We start from the raw sequence: 21,656 nt of genomic DNA on the forward strand, positions 1-21,656 counted from the left end.
AATGATCAAAAACCAATTTAGGGTATGCATTAAGAGTTTAACAAGTGATTATAGAAGGAACTATTTTAATCAAATATCAACTTTTCATCAAAAATAAGGTATCGTTCATTATTGTTCCTATGTAGATACTCTGCAACAAAATGGGGTCGCTGAACGGAAAAGCAGATACTTAAGGTTACACGAGCACTTTTGTTCCAAACACATGTTCCTAAATCTTATTAGGGAGAAGCCATGTTGACGACAACATCCTTGATAAACTGAATGCCCTCAAGCATACTTGATAATGATGAGCTGTGCTTTGTACCTATCTACACTCCCAACAATTTTATATTTGACATTAAAGATTGTAGAATCGGAAGAAGACGACGAAGGTAAAAGAATAAATTTCTTCCTTAATCTCAATTTGTACATACCCACATATTCATACACATATTCCTAGCACAAAAGATAGAAACTTTCCTAACCTAATTCTATCAAATCTCCTTGATTACAGAGTTGTCCAAACCCTCTCATTAATTACAAAAATATACAACTATAATATTTCCTAATTACATTCTTCCACACTTCCCCTCAAACTAGTGAATAGATATTTTTCATTCCCAGCTTGGATACACTTGCTTCAAATGTTGTACTTCTTAAACCTTTGGTCAGTATATTTACAAGTTGGTGGTCAGTAGATACATAAGGAGTACAGATCAACCCACTATCTAGTTTCTTCCTGATAAAATGTCTACCTCTATGTCCTTCGTTCGATCATGTTGCACTGGATTATGTGCAATACTGATTGCAGATTTATTATCGCAATGAAGTTTCATTGGGCCATCCCCTTTAATCTTCAAATCTTCCAAAACAATCTTCAACCATAGTAGTTCACAAACTCCTTGGGTCATTGCAAAAAATTCTGCTTCTACACTAGACTTCACTACCAAACTTTGTTTCTTACTTCTCCGTGTTACTAGATTCCCACCAAGAAAGGTACAATACCCAGTGGTTGATCTTCAATCAACCACAGATCTAGCATAATTTGCATCTGTGTATGCTTTAAGTACTAGTCTTGAGTTTTGTTTAAATAGAATGCCCTTTCTTGGAGATCCCTTAAGGTATCATAGCACTTGGTTAGCAGCATGTTGATGAATCTCTTTTGGACTGTGCATGAACTAGCTAATCACACTCACAACATATGCTATATCCGATCTTGTGTCAGAGAGATAAATGAGTTTTCCTACCAGATATTGATACATCTCTCTATTTACCGCAACATCTTCCTTAGCCTCTCCAAGCTCATAATTAGGATCTACTAGTGTGCTTGTTAGTTTACACGCTAACTTCTTTGTTTCCTTAAGAAGGTCTATTACATATTTCTATTGAGAAATAATTAAAATATGCAACCTCGATTCCTAGGAAGTGTTTCAACCTTCCTAACTTTTTAATCTCAAACTCCTTGGTCAAGCATTGCCTCAAAGTTTCTCTCCTTTTCATCATTTCCCATCACAATGATGTCGTCTACATATACCAAAAGAATTGTAACTCCCCTTGAATTTGAATGTTTAATGAACAATGTTTAATTTCCTTGACTTTGTCTATATCCCATGTTTTTTATCACTTTAGCAAACCTTTCAAACCATGCCCTTGGTGACTGTTTCAGTCCATATAAAACTTTCTTTAGTTTGCACATTTTTTTAGTGGCTAGATCACTTCCAAATCTAGGAGGGACTTCCATATAAATCTCTTCTTCCACATCTCCATTCAGAAATGCATTTTTTACATTGAACTATTGTAGATCCCAGTTATAATTTGTTGCCAATGATAACAAAACTTTGACTATGTTCATCTTGGCAACTAAAGCAAATGTCTCGAGATAATCCACACCATATGTTTAAGTATATCCTTTAGCCACCAATCTTGCCTTGTACCTTTCTAATGTCTCATCTACTCTATACTTAACAATATAGACCCACTTACATCCCACTAGTCTTTTTCCTACAATCAAATCTACCAACTCCCAAGTTTTATTTTTCTCCAAGGCCTCCATTTTTTATTCATGGCTTGTCTCCAATTTTCATTAGATAAAACCTTGGATAGAGTGGTAGAAATATGACTATTGTTCAAACTTGTAAGAAAACTTTTATGGAATGGAGACAACTTTTCGAATGACACAACATGAGAAAGTGGATAAAAGGAGCGTTTAGTGCATTCCCTCGTTCCTTTCCTAATGGAAATAGGAAGGTTTTGGTCTATGAGTTTTTCAAACTGAAGTTTTGACTCAATTTGTAAGGGAGGATGAAAGATTGTTAACTCATTTCTAGAAGTCGGTTCAGATTCTTGGAATTGTATTGAGGAACTACAACTTTCTTTCTTGGATACACTTTGCCAATCATTCAATTCTCAAGAGCAGGCTCAATAGATAACTCAGGTGACTCAAGTTCAGAGGAGGGTACAAATACTGGATCAAACACTTTAAGAAGGTCAATACGATTAATAAGAGGTATAGATACTAGATCAAACACTTTAGAAGGGTCAATGAGAAAGGAATCAATGAAACAAAAATCTTGATCCTTGTCTTCCTTGATGAAATTCTCCCTCTAAAGATAAGGAGTGGGAAAATAAGACTCACTTTCGTTGAAAGAAACATCAATTAAAACAAAAAAAAATTTGGATGGTGGATGGTTAACACTTATATCCCTTTTGAGTTGACAAGTATCCCACAAAATACATTTAATTGCTCTTAGGTCTAATTTTCCCTTGTTTGGACTTTGGACATGCACAAAGGACTCATACTCAATATCTTAGGAGTGAGATAGTTTGTGATTCTTATATTAAGATAAAATGATGAGAGTATTTCCATGAGACTTTTGAAACCTAAGACCCTAGAAGGTAATCAGTTTGTGCTTCCCCCTAATAAGATATAGACACATGTTTTTAGAACAAAAAAATTTGTGTTGTATCAAGGAGGTGACCATTTTTTCTCTCAACAAAGTGTTTACATACGATGACTCATGAATTATACCTTCATGATGAAAGTATGGAGTTAGGAATTGACTGAAATAATCACTAGCATTGTTTGACTGAAACCTCTTGATAGTGACACCAAACTAGTTTTTTATCTTGTAATGGAAATTTGGGAGAACCAAACTCACATCAAATTTGTATTTAAGTATAAAGATCCAAGAGACCCTAGTAAAATCATCAATGAAGGACACAAACTAGCGTGCCCCAAATATATTTGGGACAGGAGAAGGACCCTAAATATCACTATGAATTAGATAGAAAGGCTCTGAACTCCTTTTATTATTGATTGAAAAGGTTGAACGCTTGTGTTTCGCTAGTTCACATATCTCACAGTGAAAAACTCTTAACATCTAATTTCATAAACAAAGAAGGAAACAAGATCTTAAGAGTTCTAAACAATAGATGTTCAAGCCTATAATGATGAAACCAAATTTTTTCTTTAAAAAGGTGGTGCTTAGAAAGAAGAGATATGGATGATTTGCCTGGTATCTCAAGATAGTATAGCCCATTTCATTCCTTAGCAAGTCCAATCATTTTCCCCAAATGCTAGTCTTGAAATACATAATGAGTAGGGTTTAAGTTTTTGTATAGAGACAAGATTAGTATACAACTTTGAAACATGAAGCACATTTCTTTTTTTTTTTCTTTTTTTTGATAGGAAATAAGGGATATATTGATAAAAAGGAAGTACAAGAGAAGGATGAGGAATCCTCCCACCAAAGAAAAACAAAACTACAAAGAATCAAATACAAGAAAATACAAAGTAAAAACATGAAGCACATTTCTAAGTGAGTATAGGACTAATTTGGATATCTCCTACACCTGTGATGATGGTTAATGAACCATCGACTGTAACTATTTTCCTATTGCTTGGACAAGGGTTCTAGTTGTTAAATTGGTATGATGAATGAGTCATGTGATCTATGGCACCTGAATCTATAACCCATGAGTTGGCAAAGGTTTCATTCAAGTATTTTAATCCAATGGGAACAAGAGACTTACTTGAAACTGCTAATGAGTAGATACCTGAAGGTTTCTCAAGATTTCTCAACAAAATTCTCAGTTTTTCAATCTCCTTCCAATTGAACCCACCTAGTTTCAAGGATCTTTTTTCAACTAGTTCAAAACAACACAAGTGTGCTTATCCAATATCCTTTTGTTGCCCTCCATTGTAATTAGCTATCATTCCTTCATATTGAACGATGGTTTCTAATACCTTGGATATTTTTTTTCCTTTCTTTTTTTGTTTGGAAATATAAAAGGGCTCTTAAGTTAAAAGAACCTACCTATGTTTAGGCTTCGGGACCGCGTTAAAATTCCTCACTAGAGTCGATGTAGGATAGGGTGGCCATAGTAGTGGAATCAGAGGTCCAACACTCTCAGCGACCATAGAAGTACATCGGAGGTTCGACACTCTTGGTTTCCGACAATATCTACAATGCAAGGAACGTCTGTAGAAGGGAAAAGTTCCTCACTTGCAACAACAGTGATAACGTGATATAGAACGATTTCTCTTTTGCAAGGAATTTGCAACAACACGAGGGTAGAAGGCCGATAGCAAGGAAAAGGGAAGGCCAAGGATAAGGAAGATCCAAGGGCGAAGTGAGGCTAAGACAAGATGAAGGTCGCACGATATATCAACAACATGATTTTTCTTGTAGCAGTGGCACGACACAACCTTTGTGTGGAGCGACGGCAATGCGAAGCGAAGACAAAGATGTCTTGTAGTAGTGGCACAACAGTGTGATGACAACAGTTGCTTTGGCATTGCATTCACGATCTCGATTTGTTGCAATGGCTTGGTTCATGCAATAGGAAACTTTAAGGTCTACTTTGGTCTTTCACTTGGCAATAAAGGCCGAAAAAATTCTTCCCTACCCAGAATTACGAGCCTAGAGCTTTGTAGAATCTGAAGAAGACTTCGAAAGTAAGAGAATAAATTTCTTCCTTAATCTCAATTTATACATACCCACATATTTATACAAATATTCCTAGCACAAAAAATAAAAACTTTCCTAGCCTAATTCTATCAAATCCCCTTGATTACGAGATTGTCTAAATCCTCTCCTTAATTACAAAAATATATAATTGTTGAGAATCTCAGTCAAATCAAAGAAATTCTAATCTCGTTGTTACCTATTTTTTTAGCATAATTTGTTGTTGCTTTTTAGGGATAAGTTGTTGTATATTTTAAATTTAGAGATTTTATTTTGTTCCTAGAAATCTAGGTGTACAATTGTAGATTTAGTTTGACTTGTTGTAGCTTATCTATAAAAGGAAGCATGTTTGCCTTCCTTATTCAATTAATATACGACATTTTTTTACCCTATTCTAGATGGTATCAGAGCTGACTTAATTGGCTATTCCCTTTCTTTCCAATTTTGTTCTTCTTCCTTTTTTGTTGCTATCTCTTTACCATATAAGAAATTTCCGAATCTACTCCTTCCATTACTGCTAGTTCCAATTCCTCAAAATTACCCACATCCAATTCTCATTCCCACTCTGTCCAAATCACTACAATCCGCCTTAATGAGAACAATTTTCTCAGGTGGTCACAATTTGTTGGGATGTACATTAAGGGTTGAGGCAAAATTGGTTATTTAACTAGTGACACCAAAGAACCAATGAAGACCAACCCTAGCTATGCCACTTGGGATGCAGAAAACTCCATGATCATGGCATGGCTGGTAAATTCTATAAAGGAGGAGATTAGCTCAAATTATATGTGTTATCCTACTATCAAAGTTCTTTGGGACAACATTATTCAAATGTATTCAAACCTTGGAAATCAGTCTCAAATCTATGAGTTATAACTCAAACTGGGCGATATCCGTCAAGGTAAGAATTCGGTTACCAAATATTTTAATGTGCTTAGGGGTTTATGGTAGGATCTTGACTTATTCAATGACTATGAGTGGAAAAATCCGGATGATTGTAAATATTTTAAGAAGATGGTAGAAAGTTCACGGATATTCAAATTTTTAGCTGTCTTAATGTTAAGTTTGATGAAGTTCGGGGTAGAATCATTGGTCGACAACCTCTCCTTTTTCAAGGTGAAGTGTTCTCTGCAGTGCATTGTGGGGAAAGCCAGCAGAATGTTATGCTTGGGAAGAAGCTCTCTAGACCTATGGAAAACTCAACCTTATTGGGCACTACAGTAGTGGCTTCTCGCAGTCCTAATAACCAGATGACAAGCCAAGAGTTTGGTGTGATCATTGTAATAAACCACGCCACACTCATGAAACCTGCTGGACATTACATGGGATGCCAGCTAATTGGAAGCCCATTGAATGGGAGACTAATAAGCAAGGCAACTCTAATCGTTCCCTTGCTAAAGCACATGATGCCGAGACACCCTCATTGAGCAAAGAACAATTAGACCAACTGCTGCAGTTGCTGAAACCTGCTTCGCCAACTCCTGGTACTCTTATCGCATCTCTAGCTCAATCAGGTAGCCTTTCGTGTGCATATTCTCTTTCATTATGTGTACCTTGGATCATAGATTCAGGTGCCTCTGACCACATGACTAATTTATCTCATTTGTTTATCTCTTAGACACCTTGTTCTAGAAATAAAAAAATACATATTGCAAATGGAAGCTTATCTTCTATCACTGGGCAAGGCTTTATTCGTTTGTTTGATAAGATTGTTTTACAATATGTTTTACATGTCCCAAAACTCTCTTGTAATCTCTTATCCATAAGTCGTTTATCTAAGAATTCTAATTGTCGTGTTGTTTTTTGTGCCTCTCTTTGTGAGTTCCAAGATTTAAACTCGGGGATGATGATTGGCAGTGCTAAATTGATCGACAATCTTTACTATTTTGATGACAACTGGTTTGAGAATAAACAAGCTCAAGGTTTTATTGATAGTGTTCATTCAAGCCCTATGCATGATCAAATAATACTATGGCATAATAGATTAGGACATCCTAATTTTTTCTATTTAAAACATTTGTTTTCAGGTTTAGTTAAAGTATTGGCTTGTACTTCTTTTGATTGTGAAACTTATTTTTTGGCCAAAAGTCATCACAATTCTTATAAAATAAAATCATATTATGCCTCAAAGTCTTTTTATTTGATACATAGTGATGTTTGGGGTCTTTCTAGGATTACTACTTTAACTGGGAAAAAATGGTTTGTGACGTTTATTGATGATCACACACACCTATGTTGGCTTTATCTAATGAACTCTAAATCTGAGGTTGCAAAACTCTTTCAGGATTTTTATTCTATGGTTGAAAACCAATTTCAAACCAAAATAAGTATTCTTTAGAGTGACAATGGAACAAAATTTTATAACGATAGTTTAGGTGATTTTTTGCTAGAAAAAGGTATTTTACATCAATCAACTTGTAAGGACACTCCTCAACAAAATGGAATTGCAAAACGTAAAAACAGATATTTACTTGAAGTAGGTAGAGCACTTATGTCTCATATGAATGTTCCTACGCACCTTTGGGGGGATGTGATTTTAACGAGTTGTTATTTGATTAATAGAATACCTACAAGGGTTCTAAACTATGCAACACCTTTACAAACTCTTAAGAATTCTTTTCCAAACACACACCTCACCTCAGATTTACCCTTTAAAATTTTCTATTGTACAGTGTTTGTCCATGTGCCAACTCATCTCCGATCCAAATTTGATCCAAGAACCAAAAAAATGTATTTTTCTAGGTTATGCTCCTAATAAAAAAGGGTATAAATGTTTTAATCCTATCACTAGGAAAATTCATGTTAGCATGGATATAAACTTTATTGAAAAGATTCTTTTTTATAACAAAACTACTCTTCAGGGGGGAGCTTTAATGAAGATCAGTTTTGGCAACAAGAACAACCAAAACCTAATATTTTTCTTCCTAAAATAAAGGAAAAAACAGATGTGTTACTTAGGGAAAAAGAGGAAAATACTAATCTATCTAGGCCAAATAAAATTGCATCACAAACAGGGAGAGAAACTCTACAACCTATGTTCACTGAGCTTCATGTTTATACAAGGTGCAAGTTTAATTCTAATACTAAGAATAATCAAGTCAATCTTGAGCATGGTCAATTATCACCTCTTAGTTCTCAAAATTTAGGTAATCTTCCTATGAACTCCACTAACCTCTTTTTTATCTTGATATCCCTATTGTAATTCGAAAAGGAGCCCATTGCCAAATAATTATCTTATCAAAGACTCTCAGAAAAATATAGAGCTTTCACTTTAAATGTCTCTCACTTGTTTATTCCTAGAACTATACAGGAAGCACTAGGACACTCAAAGTGGAGGTCAACAATTCAAGAAGAAATGAATGCTCTTCTAAAAAGTAGACCATGAGAAATTGTTGATTTACCTAAGGAGAAGAAGACAGTGGGATGCAAGTGGGTTTTTACAGTCAAGTGTAAGCCCGATGGTAGCATTGAAAGATACAAAGCAAGGTTAGTGGCCAAAGGTTTCACACAAACCTATGGAATTGACTACCAAGAGACCTTTGCACCTATTGCAAAGATCAATTCCATTTGGATTTTACTTTCTCTTACAGTACATTTTAATTGGCCTTTACACCAATTAGATGTGAAGAACGCTTTCTTAAATGGAAATTTGGAGAAAGAAGTGTTTATGGATTTACCACCGAGTTTCAAAGAAAAGCTAGGAAAAGAAAAGGTTTACAGATTAAAGAAGTCCTTGTATGGTCTTAAGCAGTCTCCTAGGTCTTGGTTTGAGATATTTGGAAGGTAATCAAGCTTCAAGGATATATTCAAAGTCAAGCCGACCATACAATGTTTTATAAACACTCAGGAGAAGGAAAGATTGTTGTGTTGATAGTTTATGTGGATGACATTATTCTAACTGGTGATGACAATCTATAACTTGAAAGATTGAAGAAAGCTTTAACTCGTGAATTTGAGATAAAAGATTTGAGTCCCCTGAAATACTTTCTTGGTATGGAGTTTGCTAGATCCAAGAAAGGTATCTTCATTTCTTAAAGAAAATAAATACTTGACTTATTAAGTGAAATAGGTTTATTTAGGAGCAAGGTTGCAAAAACTCCCATAGAACCAAATTTGAAACTCCAACTAGCAAGTCTAGTAGAGGTGATTGACAAAGGGAAATATCAACGCCTAGTTTGGAGACTTATTTATCTCTCATACTAGTCCCGATATTGCATTTGCAGTAAGCATGGTGAGCCAATTCATGTACTCGCCAAATTAAGGACACTTTGATGTTGTGTACAAAATTTTAAGGTACTTAAAGGGGACTCCAGGAAAAGGACTTCTATATGAGAACCGATGACATCTCCAAGTGGATGTATTTAATGATGCAGATTGAGTAAGAAGTGTAATTGATAGGAGATCAACTTCGGGGTATTGTACTTTTGTTAGAGTCAATCTTGTGACTTGGCAAAGTAAAAAGCAGAATGTTAAAAAATAAACCTTTTTTTTGTGGAAACGATAGAGGAAGCTCTCTTTCTCCAAGATATAAGGCTTCTCAAGATTAAGGGAGGGTATACAGTCGAGTTGAGAAGGTGGTCATCAAAGGAAAATTTAGAAGTTGAGGGGAAGTTCAGAGGAAGTTGGATAGAATTACGGGGACTGCACTTTCATTTATGGTCTAAGGTACATCTGAAGAAAATAGTGGAGCAGTGGGGGACGGTGACTGAAATCGATTGGTGAACGTTGAAATTGTTTGATCTTAGCAAGGCGAGGGTAAGAATTTCAATGAAGGAACGGTTAGTTCTCCTAGCTTTGATCGAGGTGATAGACGGGGGATGGGTGTTCACAATTTCTGTCGTAGTGGTCGGAGTTGAAGAAGTTAGGAGAGGTAGAGAAATGGGTGAGTTGACTCGGGAGGTTTTTGCAACTCACTCGGGGACAGGTGGTGGAAGACAGGTTGAGAGAGATAGATCAACGGTTGACGGAAATTCTTGTGTTAGGGCAGATGGCAAAATGAAGAAGGGAGAAGAAAGTCAAAAGGCTGAAGCATTCCCGTGGGGACACATGGCAAGAGAGGACCGACTGTGGGGAACAATTGGTTCCAACCTCCCTCGTCGTCCATTTTGAATTCAAACAAATAGAGACTTAGGCCAACTGGGTCAAAGAAGGCAGGCGAAGCTTGGGCCTAATGGGACAAGGCCTACTCAAATGAGGAAGGGCATTAGGCCTCTATTTCAAAGCTAGAAAGAAGGGCCCAATCTCTTCCCAACCCCAGTCCACTAGTTGATGCAAACTTGGGCTGTGAGAGGGGCTGTAATTTAAAAGGCCCATTTTCGAAGTTAGGCCAAGAAATAGGAGGTAAGAAGCCCTTTATTAAGTATGGCTCATTACGAATTGAAGACGTCTTTGCAATGGGAAAGGGGAATTTGTCTCAGAGGTTTCTGATGTTCAGCCGAGGGGCTCCGCAATGAATGAAGTGAAGTTTGGTTCAAAGAAGCTGTGGACTACTCTTTTTCCTCCAAGTTTTGATCGCCGACAAGGGTTTCGAAGCTGTAGCGAGCCTCTAACGCAAGAAAAGCCATCGTCAGATTGTGAAGCTCCTCCAAAGGAAGATGCTTTTAGGGTGGGATCTCAGATGAAACGAGGATTCAATGCAAGTCCTCTCACTTATTGTCGATCGTCAGGACTCCGAATGAGGTGTTCGGGGAAAGGGGCTTCGTCGTCAAGAAGAGAAGCAGTTTTGCGCAATCCTTCTAACGATGAAGATAGAGAAGGATTTATGGGCCGTGTAGGTTTCGATCATCGTGGCTCTTCAATCACGGTCTTTCCTTCTAATCCAGTAATCAGAGGTAAAGGGCTCAACTTTATGGGGACTTGTGGAATGTTGGTAGCGGAAAACATGGAGGTTTCTTCGTCTTCACCTTTTTAGTCATCCTTGTCTTCTTTTCCCCCTTCCTGTGGCTTGGCACTTCCAATTATGAGTCCTTCTATTCCCATTCTTCCCAGTTCAATCATTCAGTCTCAGTTTCCTGTGGAAAATCGAGTAAACTCTGAAATTTTTTCCAAAAAAGACGACGATGGTACTCTATGTCAAATGTCCGTTGGCAATCCTAACCTTGATGTTGTGGAGTCCCAGTTTGCTTATCTGAACCAAATGCCCGAGGGTTTTAACCCCCTTAAGTCTAAGCCCAATTTGCCTAATGAGGTATCCAAGCTGGTTACAGTTAGCCAGGGTGATGTTGAGTTCTCCCCTTAATGTGATACAACTTGATTGGATAGCAGTGTGTACTCCTTAGGGAGTGGTCTTTTTAGAGTGTTTGCTTGTTTTTCAGTGTATTTTTCTATAGTTTAGCTTTCTTTGGCAGGAGGATTCCTCATCCTTCTTTTGTACTTATTTTTATCTATCAATAAATCTTTGTGTCGTTTCCAATAAAAAAAAATGTTGAGTTCTCCCCGATGGGCGAGTTCCAAATAAAAGGCTTTTTCCCCAGGAAAATGGTTGAAGTTCATGAAGTTTTAAGTTTTCTGGATATTAAGGTGTATTCCAGGTGGAAGAATAGATTCTCCACAGGTATTTGAGACCTGTTGGAACTGGTTTGGAGGTTTAGGGTCAGTGAGGTTTTTCCATGAAAATCATTCGTTGGAATACCAGGGGTTTGGGATTAAGGAAAAAACGAAGGGTGGTTAAAGATTTTTTGAGGCTAGAGAATCCGGATGTTGTGATGATTCAGGAAACAAAAAGGGTGGTGTGTGACAGAAGGTTTGTTGGTAGTGTTTGGACGATTAGAAATAAGGAATGGGCTACTCTTCTAGCGTACGGGGCTTCAGGTGGGATTTTGATTATTTAAGACTCTAAAAAACTGTGCAGTGAAGAGGTGGTAATAGGCTCATTTTTTGTCTCAGTCAAGTTTATGTTGGATGGATACAGACCCCTATGGTTGTCCGTAGTTTATGGTCCAAATAGTCCCTTACTTAGGAAGGATTTTTGGGTGGAGCTTTTAGACATTTTTGGCCTTTCTTTTCCTTTATGGTGTGTGGGCGGTGATTTTAATGTTATAGGGAGAAGTTTAGAAAAATTGGGAGGCTCTAGTTTAACTTCAAGCATGAAGGACTTTGATGGTTTTATAAGAGACTATGAATTATTTGACCCCCTTTTACAAAACGCACCATTCACTTGGTCAAACATACAAGAGTCACCTGTGTGTAAGAGATTGGATCGGTTTCTTTACTCAAATGAGTGAGAGCATTTCTTCCCTCAAAGCCTTTAAGAAGTTCTTCCTAGATGGACATCGGATCATTGGACGATAGTTTTGGATACCAATCCTTTCAAGTGGGGCCCAACACCTTTTAGGTTTGAGAATATGTGGTTGCAACATCCTAGTTTCAAAGAGTGCTTCAATAGTTGGTGGAGAGGTTTTCAAGGAAATGGTTGGGAAGGTCACAAGTTCATGAGGAAGTTACAATTTGTTAAGGCCAAATTGAAATATTGGAATAAGGTTTCTTTTGGAGAGCTAAACGAAAGGAAAAAAAGTATCCTGAATGAAATAGCTAACTTTGATGCCGTTGAACAAGAAAGGATTCTCACTTCTGAACTTTCAGTTCATAGAGTTTTAAGAAAAGGGAAGTTAGAGGAATTAATTTTGAGGGAAGAAATTCATTGGAGGCAAAAAGCTAGGGTGAAATGGGTTAAAGAAGGGGATTGCAATTCAATTTTTTTTCACAAAGTGGCTAATGGCAGGCGAAATAGGAAATTCATCAAGCTTTTGGAGAACGAAAGAGGTTTAGTATTGAATAATTCTGAGAGCATCACAGAGGAGATTTTACTTTACTTTGAAAAGCTCTACCCAAGTCCTCCTAAAGAGTCTTGGAGAGTTGAAGGATTAGATTGGTCCCTTATATCTGAAGAGAGTGCGTCTAGGTTGGACTCCCCTTTTACTGAAGAAGAGATTTCTAAGGCCATTTTTTAGTTAGATAGTGATAAGGCGTCGAGGCCTGATGGTTTTACCATTGTAATGTTTCAAGATTGTTCGGATGTGATCGAGGAGGATTTAGTGAGGATGTTTGCAGAGTTTCACAGAAGCGGGATTATTAATCAAAGCACTAATGCTTCCTTCATTGTTCTTTTGCACAAAAAAAGTCTGACAGAAAATCTCAGACTTTAGACCTATTAGTTTGATCACTAGTCTCTACAAGATATTAGCCAAAGTTCTATCAAGGCGTTTAAGAGGGGTTCTACATGAAACTATCCATTCTACTCAAGGTGTTTTTGTTCAAGGGAGACAAATTTTGGATGTAGTTCTTATAGCCAATGAGATAGTGGATGAGAAAAGATTATCAGGGGAGGAAAGAGTTATCTTCAAAATTGACTTTGAAAAGGCTTACGACCATGTGAGTTGGGATTATTTGGATCATGTGTTAGAGAAAAAAGGGGTTTAGTCCTAGATGGAGGAAATGGATGAGAGGTTGTTTGTCCACGGTCTCTTTTGCAGTTTTAGTGAATGGAAATGCTAAAGGATGGGTCAAGTCATGAGGATTAAGACAAGGTGACCCTTTATCCCCTTTTTTGTTTACTTTAGTCGTAGATGTACTGAGCAGGATGTTGTTGAGAGCAAAGGAAAGAAATTCGTTAGAGGGTTTCAGGGTTGGTAGGAACAGAATTAAGGTGTCCCATCTGCAATTTACAGATGATACCATTTTCTTTTCTAACACTTGTGAGGAAGAACTGCAGACTCTCAAGAGTTTATTGCTAGTGTTTGGGCATATTTCTAGGTTTAAGGTTAACCTTGACAAGAGTAATCTTTTTGGCATCAATCTTGATCAGAATCATCTTTCTAGGTTGGCCGAGTTACTTGATTGCAAGGCTTCTGATTGACCTATACTCTACCTGGGTCTTCCTTTGCGAGGGGATCCAAAGGCTTGTGGATATTGAGATCCAGTGATTGAGAGAATCTCGCGGAGATTAGATGGGTGGCAAAAGGCTTACTTATCTTTTGGAGGTAGGATAACTCTTATCTAGTCTTGTCTTACCCATATTCCTAGCTACTTTCTCTCCTTGTTTAAGATTCTCGCTTCAGTGGCTGCAAAAATTGAGAGATTTCATCTTAAGCATTTATGGGACACATTCTAATGGTTAGGATGTAAACACTATAGTCAGATGGTCACATCATTGTCCTTGGAAGGCTATTGCACAAGTCTTTCAGGATTTTTCCAAGTATACTCGGTTTGTGGTAAGAGATGGGGAAAAAATTCGGTTCTGGGAAGACTTATGGTGGGGAGACCAACCTTTGGGTTCCCAATATCCAAGACTATTTAGAGTAGTCACAGATAAAAATATTCTTACATCTTCAATTCTCGGTTTTACTCACCCCTTCTCTTGGAACTTTAATTTCTATTGTAACCTTTCCGATTTTGAGATAAAAAGATTTAGAATGTCTCATGCAATCACTTGATTGTTTGCATTTATCACCATCAGTTTCAGATGCGAGATCCTCGTCTTTATCTTCTTCAAGGCTTTTTACAGTCAAGTCTTTCTTTCTACCCTTGTCCCACTAGTTCTTCTCCAGTTTTCCCTACTAAGTTCATTTGGAATTCTCAAGTCCCTTTCAAAGTCAAGTCCTTTGTCTGGTTAGTGACACATAAGAAGGTAAATACTAATGACTTGCTACAATTGAGAAGGCCCTACAAAGCTCTTAGTCTTGACATTTGTAAGTTGTGCATGAAGCATGGTGAATCAGCAAATCATCTTTTCCTACATTGTTCTTTGACGATGGGGTTGTGGCACAGATTATTTCAGTTAGCCAAGATGGACTGGGTTCCCCCAAGGAGCATCTTTGACATGATGTCCATCAATTGTAAGGGTTTTGGATTATCTAAGAGAGGGATAGTTTTGTGGCAAGCTGCGTGCATTACTTTAATTTGGGTTGTGTGGCGGAAAAGAAATGCGAGGATATTTGAGGATAAAGCAAGAATTCAGAGAATCTTTGGGATTCTATTCACTTCCTTTCTTCTTTTTGGGTTTTTTGTGTCATGGTTTTTAAGGGGATTCCCCTTAATGTGTTACAACTAAATTGGCTAACAGTATGTAACTCCAACGGGTGGTCTAACCTAGAGAGATTGTTTGTTTTTACATTGCAGATTCTTGTTTTTGTATTCTTGTAGTTTAGCTTTTCTTTGGTGGGAGGATTCCTCATCCTTCTCTTGTACTTCTTTTTTCTATCAATAGATATTTTTGTCGTTTCCTATAAATAAATAAAAAAAAACAGAATATTGTGGCTAGAAGTAGTGCTGAAGCTGAGCTTAGAGCAGTAGCCCATGGCATTTATGAAGTTTTGTGGACTAAACAATTACTTGAGGAACTTAAGGCTGCTAGCCCTTTACCTATGAAGGTCTTTTTTTATGATAAAGTTGTCATTGTCATTTCACATAATCCAGTACTCCATGATAGAACTAAACATGTCAAGGTTGATAAACATTTTATCAAGGAGAAACTGGAAAATGGATTGATTGTTATGGCCTATATACCTACGGTTGAACAAGTTGCAAATATACTCACTAAGGGATTGGTAAAGAAGCAGTTTGATGATTTAGTAAGCAAGCTGGCCATGAATGACAGCTTCAAGCCAGCTTGAGGGGGAGTGTTGAGAATCTCAACCAAATCAAAGAAATTCCGATTTGGTTGTTACAATTTTTTAGGGATAAGTTTTTGTATATTTTAAATTTATAGATTTTATTTTGTTCCTTGAAATCTAGGTGTATAGTTGTAGATTTAGTTTGATTTATTGTAACTTATCTATAAAAGGAAGCATGTTTCCCTTATTCAATTAATATACGACATTTTTTTTACCCTATTCTAGAATAACTACAATCTTTCCTAATTACATTCTTCCATAAAGATCCATTTACATCCTATAGGTTGTTTTCCTTTTAGTAAGTCTGAGAGTTCCCAAGTTCCATTCTTTTCAAGAGCTCAGATTTCATCTCTAATCGATGCCCTCCATTCTGATTTTTAAGAGCTTCCAATATATTATTTGGAATTTCTACATTAGAGAGATTAGTAACAAAGGCACGGTAACCCAAGGATAAATTTCCATAAGATACAAACTTGGAAATCAAATGTTAAGTACACAATCTAGCACCTTTCCTCTAGGCAATAGGAATATTAAGATCATTACTACGAGAATCATCAAAAAAAGATTTATGAACTGTATTTTTTTTTTTTTATCAGAAGATAATTTTTATTGATAAAAGAATTCATGAGCTTTATTACCTAAAAGGGAATCAAGATTGTCTAAACTCGGGTTGGATGCTTGGTTTTGGTTGGGGAGTGTATAATGCTCTATCTTCTCTTGGGCTTTCTATTTTCTTGAATAAACACATAACTCTTTATCATTTGCAGGTTGTGTGTTGGTTTGGGAATCTGTGTTGTGAATGGGTTCAAACTAGATATTTTGAGGAGAAATTGGTGCGAACAAGGTAATAGGATTAGACCAAACAATATCCTCATTTAACCAAAACTAATATTCTTGTGTGATTGAGTTCTCTCCCTGAAAATTAGTTTTGTGGTAGAATGGTTGATTTTCAAAAAAGGTTACATCCATAAAATTGTAGAATTTACCAGTGACAGATGAATAACATTTATAACCTTTTTAATGGGCGAATAACCAAGAAATAAATGCTTTATGACTTTAGGATCTAGTTTACTCGTGTTGTTGGTAAACATGAACAAATGCAATGCAGCCAAATGCTTTTTAGGGCAAAGAGGAGATGATCTGAGTGTGAAGATAGGCTTGGATAAGGGTTTGGCAAGGGGTTTGAAAACTTTGGACTCTAGATGGCATCCTATTGATAAGATATGAAGCAATAAGAACAACTTCCCCCTAGAAATATTTTGGCACATGTGTTGTGAACTTAAAGGACCTAGCAACTTCAAGGAGGTGTCTATTTTTTCTTTCAACGACTCCATTTTGTTGTGGGGTGCCTACATAAGAACTATGATGAACTATACCATCATCCAATAGGTACTCCCTGAGGATAGAATGAAAGCATTCTTTGGCATTGTTAGTTCTAAGGACTTGAATTTGTGTTGGGAATTGTGTTTAGAGCATAAAGTTGAAGTTCTGGAAGATTGGACCAACTTCGGATGTTTCTTTCATGAGGAACATCCAAGTAGTTCAAGTGTGATCACCAACAAAAGACGCAAACCATCTAGCCCCGGAAACATTATTTACCCTAGATGGCCCCTAAATATCACTGTGAATGACTGAGATGGGATGAGAAGCTTGTATGGCTGATTTGGATAAGTATTTTGAACATGTTTGGAAAATTGACAATTCTCACACTGAAAAACTTCAGATTTTTGTCATTGTACAATGAAGGAAACAACTTTTCCGAATACAAAAAACTAGGGTGACCCAATCTATAGTGCCATAACATGATTGCACCATCATTATTAGAACCAACAACTAAGATAGAATCCCTGTTGAACTGGCTTACTAAGGCAGGAGTGGAAACACAACTTGCATTTTGAGTTTGTTCTTCAAGGGAGTCATCAACTCCGAGAATGTAGGTCCCACACACTCCTTTACATTGTCAATCGTCATCCCCGAGTCTAATTCTTGAAATTCACAATATGTGGGAAAAAACATAGTAATACAATTAAGGTCCCTTGTTATTTTATTAATGGATAAAAAGTTACAAGTCGGATTTAGAAACAAAAGAACAGATCTCAAGGTCAGGTTCTTTGAGATAACAATGGAATTTATACCAACCACTATGGATAAAGATCCATCAGCAATTCAAACCTCATACTTTTCAGAATAGGGGTTGTAAATGTGAAACAAAGTAGCATTTTCAGTCGTGTGATCAGAAGCACCAAAGTTGATTATCCATGAACATGGTTTCTCAGTTTTGATGCTTAGAGCACTTAAAAAGTTATCTTTCGGTGCTATTGAACCGGTTCCAATAATAGGACTTGGTTGAGATTGGCTGAACAATTTTTAAAGGAGATTCATTTGCTTTTTGCTGAATAGAGTTGCCTCAAAAGTTGCACGATTGTCTCCTATAGTCATGAAGCCACAGCTTTCACGTTCAAGTGGTGACCTTATTGGTTTCCAATCAGCAGGCTTACCATGTAACTTCCAACAAGTGTCTTTGGTATGTCCTGGTTTACAACAATGATCACACCAAGGCCTGCCTGTACAAGTTCAATTGTCGTTGCTTGAAAAATTTACTCTGTGAGAGACAAGTGTTGAACTCTCAACGGTGGTAGAGATTCTTTGATTTCCCATCATGACCTTCTTCCTGCTTTCCTCCCTTCAAACCTCAGAGAATGCTTCTTGGATGATGGCAAAGGCTTAATTCCAAGGATTCTTCCCCTCACTGCATCCAAGTTTTTATTGAGACCTAACAGAAACTTGAAGATCCTTTCTTTTTCAACAATTTTCTTGTATTTATTACAGTCTACAGGACATTCCCACTCTAATTCTTCAAATATATCCAGTTGTTGCTAGTGGCGGGTGAGGGTATTGAAGTATTGAGTGACTGAGTGTTCCCCTTGTCGTAGATCATGTAGAATATTCTTTATCTCAAAGAGTTCAGCAGTATTTTCATTGTCGGAGTAGGTTTCTTTTGCTGCATCCCATATATATCCTTTGTTGTTCCACAAGAAAATTGTGTTCATTTAGTTTATCCCTTGTAATGGGAAGAATAAAGATTTCTGATCTGCCATTGTTGTTGGAGATAACAACTTCTTGATTGGAAGTGGAACTCATCTTATCGGTGGTCGTGTCATACTTAATCATCCAGCATTATTATGGTTCAGAGGAGACTTCAATACCACGTAGAATGAGGAGAAAACTCTATTCAATTCATTCTGAAAATCCAGCTGATTACAAAGGATCTTGTATAAGAAATATGACAGCAGATTGTCAATAAATCTCCTTGATTTTAGCAGCTAAATAGTGGGAAAAACAATCCCAATAAGGTAGGAAATAAAGGCTGGAGATATTATCGTAATCTCTTTCTTTAAACAAATAAAAACTTAACTAAAATAGGCTACAACCCATGATCTCCTCAAATTACCCTATAAAAGAGGGCTCTAAACCCAGAATTCCACAAGGTATAAGGTCGCAAGTGAGGGAGGGTATCAACCTGATATACATTTTTAGCTTTTAACCTAACAACTTAAGCTTTTAGGAAAATTTCTAGTCTAAAATCATATCAGAGCTTGGCCTCTCAATTACAAGTCCCACATACCATTGCTAACAATTTAACCTTATAGGAAAGATGGTAGCTTTTGTGAGGCCTCCCATACCCAATTGACCTACTTAAGCTAGTTGCTCATGTGGTTTGAAGCTATTTCGGGTCTGAAAATTAATTTAACTAAGAGTGAGCTCATTCCGGTGGGGAAAGCGGGGAACCTAGATGAGTTGGCCCTTGTATTAGGTTTGTAAAGTAGGAGCGCTCCTAACCACTTATTTGGGGCTCCCACTACGCGCCCCTTATAATTCGTTGATGGCTTGGGATGGGGTGGAAGAAAGATTCCGTAAAAGATTGGTATTGTGGAAAAGACAATATATTTCCAAAGGGGGAAGACTAATGTTGATTAGAAATATGTTATCTAGTATGTTAATCTACTTTTTGTCTCTTTTCCAGATACTGAGGATTGTGCGGTTAAGATTGGAAAAAATTCAAAGGGACTTCCTTTGGGAAGATGGGACCTTAGATAGTAAGTCTCATCTAGTGAAGTGGGATACTGTTTGCTTTGACAGAAGGAGGAGAGGCCTAGGTGTTAGGCACCTTCACTCGCTTAACAAGGCCTTCCTTTGTAAGTGGATTTGGCGCTTTGCTTCAGAAAGGGAGGCCTTTTGGAGACACATCATTAGTGGTAAATATGGGGATTTGGAAGGGGGTTGGTGCTCTAAGGAAGTGAGAGGAGGCTATGGTATTGGGTTATGGAAGACTAAAGGAAGTTGTGGGATTTAGTTAGCGGTAAATTATCCTTTTTGGTGGACAATGGAAAAAGGATAAAGTTTTGGAAAGATAACCGGAGCAGGGATGAGTCATTAAATGTTTCATTTCCCTCTTTATTTGTCCTTTCTAACTCTAAAGATGCTTGGGTGGCAGAGTTGTGGCAACATTCAAATAAGGGGGGTGGAATCCTAACTTCCTAAGGCCTCTAAATGATTGGGAGATTGCTATTGTGAAACGTTTTTTGGCAAGGCTTCAAGATAAAGTGGTAGAAGAGGATAACGAGGATAAAGTGTGTTGGGTTGATTCGAAGAGTGGGATTTTTTCTATTAAATCTCTTTATGCTAGCCTAGAGACAGGAAGGGTAGTGCAATTCCCTTCTAGTGTTGTGTGGAATGCATGGGTTCTTCCTAAGGTGAGCTTTTTTGCTTGGGAGGCGGCTTGGGGAAAAGCTTTGACTCTTGATCAACTTCAAATGAGGGGTTGGTCTTTGGCCAACCGTTGTTTCCTATGTTTGTCTCATGAGGAGTCAATTGACCACATCCTTTTGCAATGTGACAAGGCAAGGGTGTTGTGGGAGCTTATATTCTTTCTCTTCAAAGTTATTGGGTGATGCAGTCTACAGTTAGAAAGACTCTACTAGGTTAGCATGATTCCTTTGTTGGAAGAAAACGGAAAAAAGTTTGGAGGGCGGCTCCTTTATGCCTTTTCTGGACTATTTGGAAAGAGAGAAATAGAACATCTTTTGAGAATGTGGAACTCTCAATTCAAAGGCCGAAATACTTGTTTTTGTGTAACTTGATAACTTGGACCAAACTGTTTATAGGTGAAAGATTGATGTCCATAATAGATTTCATTGATTGGTTGGGTCTTTTTGAGGGAGGAAGTAGTTTTTTGTTTTCTCTTCCTTTTTTTGACCCTTTTTGGCTGTCATTGTATACATTGTGTGTGCTTTGGTGCGTCCTTTTTTATGCTTCTTAATACAAATCTCACTTACTGATCAAAAAAAAAAAAAAACATTAACAAACACTCATAGCATACTACCATCTCTCCAAATGAAGCAAAAAAAAAAAAAAAATTAACAAACACTCGTAGCATACACACACAAAATAAAAATAAACAAATACTCATAACATATTGCCATCTCTTCAACTAAGGAAGAGAAAAATACGGAAAAAACAAAAAACAAAAACACAAACAAAAGCACAAAATAAAAATGAAAAAAAAAGGACTAAATATGAATGTATCATGAAATTAAGGACACAACCTCAAAATGAAAATGGAGATAAGGGGGTAAAGTTTTGTAATCATTTTCTTGTCATACCAAAGAATTCTTCTAATTTGAAGAAATATTTAAGAATATTGAAGGTTCCTCCATGAAATTTTCAAGAAATCCAGCAAACTTTACAGAGCTTGGAGTATGCAAAATTTATAGTAGTGTGATGAAATTTCAAAAACTAAATAACACCAAATAAAACGATAGATAGATTCAATTTCTAACACAATGAAATTACATCAAAGCAGGGTTTAAAACTTTTAACAAAGACTGGTGCCTTAAGAGTTTGCTAAGCCATTCTTTGCATCTGGAGTGAGGGTGGACTGTAGTCCAGTCTTACTTCAGATGTGAAGATCATTAGTCAACCCTATAGCATAAAACAGAAGAAAGAAAGACCGACCAAGGAAAGAAACACCCTGTAGAAAGATTTGTCCCAAGAGAAGGAGGAGAACTTTTGGTCTTCTCTGGACAGTCTATGATTTGGT

The 21,656-nt window shown here is 37.0% G+C and overlaps 1 protein-coding gene across 1 annotated transcript in view; it reads right to left on the minus strand.

The window, feature by feature from the left end:
- LOC117923493 (exopolyphosphatase PRUNE1-like) overlaps window positions 1-21,656 on the minus strand; it is a 44,113-nt gene that overhangs the window by 19,377 nt on the left and 3,080 nt on the right. The window lies entirely within an intron of this gene.

Source organism: Vitis riparia, chromosome 10 (genome assembly GCF_004353265.1).
Source record: "Vitis riparia cultivar Riparia Gloire de Montpellier isolate 1030 chromosome 10, EGFV_Vit.rip_1.0, whole genome shotgun sequence".
In the NCBI taxonomy this organism is placed as follows: Eukaryota; Viridiplantae; Streptophyta; class Magnoliopsida; order Vitales; family Vitaceae; genus Vitis; species Vitis riparia.